General features: G+C 27.6%; 1 long non-coding RNA gene across 1 annotated transcript; it reads left to right on the top strand.

Annotated features, from left to right (window-relative positions):
• The first annotated feature begins 343 nt into the window (after positions 1-343).
• Positions 344-2,200, top strand: LOC145038822 (uncharacterized). The gene is made up of 3 exons (XR_013679585.1): positions 344-593; positions 1,102-1,578; positions 1,768-2,200. It is a non-coding gene; the product is annotated as an uncharacterized LOC145038822 (long non-coding RNA).
• The last annotated feature ends 3,267 nt before the right edge of the window (positions 2,201-5,467 follow it).

Raw genomic sequence — 5,467 nt, 5'->3', positions numbered from 1 at the left:
CCTACATACATACATGCATACATGCATACATACTTGCATATAAACATAACATATATATATATATATATATATATATATATATATATATATATATATATATATATATATATATTATACAAACATTACTAATTTTAAAAATATTAAACTTATAGTACAAATAACAAAGTCAATCTTATCTCATTCTTTATTTTTCGTTTCATTCAAAAATAAAAATAAAAATACGTGCTATAATCAACTTATGCTTTACAATCCGGTCAAAGAACTGAATCCGTCAAAAGTCAAAACTGAAATTCGTTATCTTCTCCTTATGTCGCCTGTTACCATCATCAACCCATAATCTCCGTTCACCCGATTCAAAATTTGAATTGAGTCTCTTCAAGAATCACTTTAAAAACTCCAGCACCCACACTCTTTCCATATTATTTTCATTTCTCTCATTTTCTATGAAGACATAGGCATCGTTGGTGATCGTATTCCACTGTCACCATTCGTTTGCCTCTTCCCCACTGTTATATGTTTGTTTGATACGGTTCGCCATCGCCACTGCCACAATCTACTTCATTAGACACCATCTTAGATCGATTGTTTTTCAGGTAAGTCACATCGCCACCGTTACTCTTTTGCGTTCTGCTTTGCTATCAACTTGATTTTCTTCTTGGTGTGTTCAGTTTACTTAGATTCACCAAGGTACCCCTTAATCTTCATATTTGGTAGGACTTTTCTATTATAGAATGATAAATTATCTGGTTCTATGCACTATGTTCTAAAGAAAAGCCTAGACATAGATCTGTTATATGTTCATTTTACCAATCTTGAAGTTATGTATATATCTCATGGTACAAGTCTATAATCGAATCATTTTATATTGATTTGATTTTATTGCTAATTTCACTCATCTCAACCCTTCTTTATGCCACTTTTTGAGATCTTTCTTATCAAGAAATCTGCAAATGAAACAAATACATTAAGACTTTGGTATCAAGTTCAAACATGTAGATTTTGTTTATGTGCATTTGTTTGTGACTTTTTTGCTTGATTTTTTTTACCCTTTTTGCGTGTTCGTAATGAAAATCGGTATTATGTTGTTTTTTTTCAATCCAGTGCAGGAATGGTTCAAATCGACCACCGGGTTTGATTTTTTACTTTCTTTATCATTGTGGTTATCAGCTATCCCAGGTTCGATTTAAATTTATAATCAAATTTGCAATTGTTGTTTCCTTTATCTTAAAACAATACGAGATGCAGGTGATGTAAAGGGTAAACGGGGTTGCTATGTAAAGGGTAAACTAATTGTTAATCATTTTCTAATACATTTTTATTATCTTAAACTTATTACCTCCAACTTATGATGCGGGTGATTCAAACTAATTGTTTCCTTGATTAACTTTTGTGATTGTGATTGTAACAAAGGTACCATTTTTTTACTTTGTAGTTTTTAGTTTAGTTATTTATTTTATTACTTTTCTAAATTATTGTTTGGTCCATTTTGATTCTTCCTTAGTATCTTGTCAATGTGCATCAATTGAGTGGACAAGCCCAACTACTCTGGCTGATTTTTTAGTGCTTGATCTTTCTAAGGTATGTATTTGTTCTCTTAAAGCAATAATATTCTTTAATTTTTTTAAAAAACTATCATTGAGTCATATATCTATGATGTTGTCTTTATTTTTTGAATAAAATTTACCAAAATGGGGTGAAAATGAACTTATAAATTGTTGATATTAAGTAAAAAAGACAAGTTGACTTGTTTATATCTACATACTACAGGGAACTAATGAGGCCATTTGAGCATTTCAATAATTATGAAGGTTTATAAGTGGCATAATGTTTTCATTTGATTTTGAGTTGATTAGAATTAATATGTGATTGATTTCATAGAAATTATCATCACAAACATGTTTAAACAAAGGATGGTAGCGTGAAAGCAATAAATAGTATTTTTAATGTATGTGGCCTCACCATTTTATCTTTTATCGTGCATGTAGAAAAGGTGTCATGAAGTTTTTTAATTTGCGATAGAGTTTAATGTTGTTGCTCTTTATAGAGGCGGAATTCAAGGCGAAACCACTCAAAAATCAATATATCTTTTAATGACAACCACTCAAAAATAGCTACACACTTATTATTATTTTTTTGTTTCTTATAGCATCCTACTTCGAGTGAGAGGCTAAAAATCAATCCCTCTTTCAGTGCCTGTCAAATAATGCATGATTACAAATTGTTGATTTGTTATTTCATAGCATCTTACTTTTATTGATTTGTTTTTATAACATCTTACTTTGGTTTGAAACCTTGATTGCCTGGTTAAAGATTATTGAAGTAATCAAAAGTTCAAATGTTTGTGTGTCGCAAAAAATCATTATTTTTTTGATTTTAAAACATATGTACATATGCATGTGTGTCTATTTATGTGGGATGTTGCATGAGATTTGGCATAAATATAAAATAGCCAAACCTGTGGAGTAAAAGTTGAAAATCGTTCTTCACACATGGAATGTGATATGGATAAAATTGTATTAACAAAATGCCTTAAGATAAAATTAAAATATCAATATGGTAAAGTTGTATTTGAATGAAATCATAAGGGTTCTTCTTTCAAACTTAGTTATTTTAAGCGAAATTATAATGAACTGCAAATGACATAATTTGTATTAACAACTCATACATTTATGAAGAAAAGTGGAAATAATGGAAATTCTAAGTTATAGAAAATAAATATGAAAATGATTAATTAACATTTAATTTTTTTTTTAATAATAACCGGTTATTAACTTTAAAGTCTACATCTAAACAACTTTTTTTTTTAAATAAACTAAAATAAATCAACTTTTTGGTTAACCGTCAATAGGAAAACACATAAACTGCAACAGAAACGGAAAAACATCAATTTGGTTAATCAGGAAATCGGAAAAGATTGTCCTTTTTTAGTTACCGGATCGGCTTTTATAAAGTTATTTTATTCAAATGTGTTTTTCAAAAACCGTAATAAATTTGAATTTCTTCGGATCGATTAACTAATCCTAAAAAAAAATCATAAAAACTTATTTGATAATCTAAAAATAAGTATAATTTATAAGTTTCATATGCATCTAATTAGGTACCAAATGGATCTAATTGCCAAAAAAAACTATTCACCGCCCGTTGTTTTGCACGGGTAACAACGAGTATGTATATATATACATCATGAAAACCATGAGGATTTTTTGTAACAATCAAATTCATCTAGGTAAACATGTCAAATTGCAATTTTTGTAGGAAATCGTGATCTATGACATATGTAATGAAATGCATATAGTTTTGTTTGCACTTACACTCTGAGATTTACTCATGTGACGATTATTCATTCCATATTTTATATAATCTATGTAGATTTTTATAATCAATTCGTTAATCGTAATACTTCCATTAATCAAAAGACATAGATAATCCACTTAGTTTATTTAAAATAAATTATAGGATAATAAAGTTGAAAAGTGATTAATAATGATACATGTCATTCTAGGAAATCGTAATCTATGACACATGTAATGAAATGTGCATAGTTTTGTTTGCACATACACTCTAAGATTTACTCAGATTACGATTACTTCTTCCATAATTTATATAATCTTTGTAGATTTTTATAATCAAATCGTTGATCGATCAAAAGATATAGATAATCTACTTATTTTATTTAAAATAAATTATAGGATCATAAAATTGAACATAAATTAAGAATGATACATTTGTGATGTTTTTTTCAAGAAAATTATTGAATAAACATGAAATCAATCTATTTTGATATTTTTGTTGATTGTATACACTGTTGAATGAAAGTTTATGGGCATTGATTCTTCCAGAGAACCAATTTGATAAATCCACTGAAATTGTAAATATGGAACAACTATGCCCGTTTTAAAATTCGTAGCGTTTTCTTTTTGGATTCTAATTATTCAGAAGACATTTATTATCAAAAAATATTTTATGGATAATTTATACTTTATACCCTCTTTTTCTCTTTGCTTCTTATTAAACCACAAATTTTTTTAACATTCCACCATTTCTTTAATACTTTGTTTTATTCTGCTTTTTTATCATTTTTTACATCATGTCTTTTTTTAAGAGCCTATGGTTCTTGTGTATATTGATGGATATTATTATGCTTATTTGGAATATCAAAATAAATATATTAAAAATAAATATATTAATTCTTTGATTATGATTATAGATGTTATTCAGCTGGTTTAATCGATTATTAGTTGTTTGATTCGATTTAGTTGATTTTTTGACTTTCAAAATATTAACTGAAAACGAACAAAATAACATTCTATTTAATCGTTTTTGGTTTTATATGAGTCGATTTAATTTGTTCGGTTTCTGTTAAATCTAAAAAAACAAATATTTGAACAACTAATTAAGTGAGAATGTTTATGTCTCATCTTCCATGCGATCAACTTGTAAGAAAAAAAAAGTTAATAATAACAAAAGAGCAGCTAAACTAAAAGCAAAAAATAACATACAATAGTTAAAATTAACATGTATAGTCAGGGACGGATTTAGGTGTCTCCCAGGATATCGGACCACCACTCAATTTTACATTGTAAAAAAAATCTATTAATGTTCACCCACTAAAAAAAATGTGCAACCACTAACGTAACTACAACAGAAATTTTTGCATCGCCACTATATAGTGAGTGTCTGATAAATATGGCCAACACATGCAAATTAATGAGTCATCACATGTAATATAAGAGTTCCTAAACAATATTCTTACTTTCTCATTTATACTTACATGATTACTAAACGTCTGATTGAATTCAATATATTCTTTGGACTATGATTCTTCGTGCAAATGGTAGATCTCCAAAAGCAAAAAAAGAAAAGATGATTAAACTCTACTGTGCGAAACCTGTTAAATTTGAGCTTGTGGAATCATCACAACCACCAAAAACTTCAAAATTTGCCCGTGTCTTTTCAAATAAATAATAGTTTCTCCTCATATTAGTTAGAGAACAATTTAGTTAATCTAAACACATATCTAATGTTTTCAAGTGATAATATGTCATATAAGTAGCTTGAATATTTAATATGCACCAGTTTGAATATTTTTGTTGCACAACATTTATTATGATTTGATATGCATTAATTTGAAGTTGTATTTTTTACTTGTTAAGTAGTTAGTTGTATAATAGTTTTATCATAATATGTTCATAAACTCTTTAAAAACAAAGGCTGGTGGTGTAAAAAATGACTAAAGAAGAAAAAAAAAGGGTAAATTACACAGATGGTCCCTATGATTTAGGGTAATCTGCGTGTTTAGTCCCTAAAAACTTTTTTTAACTTGGATCATCCCTAAAATTTTAATTTTTTGCATATTTGGTCCCTGTTAACTTAAAAAGACAATTTTACCCTTATAATTTTATTTTTAGAATTATTTTTTATTAACTGTTTTTAAAAAAAACTATTTAATAAAAAGTTCATGTGGGTC

This window comes from Lactuca saligna, chromosome 4 (genome assembly GCF_052625555.1).
Source record: "Lactuca saligna cultivar CGN05327 chromosome 4, ASM5262555v1, whole genome shotgun sequence".
NCBI lineage: Eukaryota > Viridiplantae > Streptophyta > Magnoliopsida > Asterales > Asteraceae > Lactuca > Lactuca saligna.
This window is presented reverse-complemented; position numbering and strand designations above follow the sequence as displayed.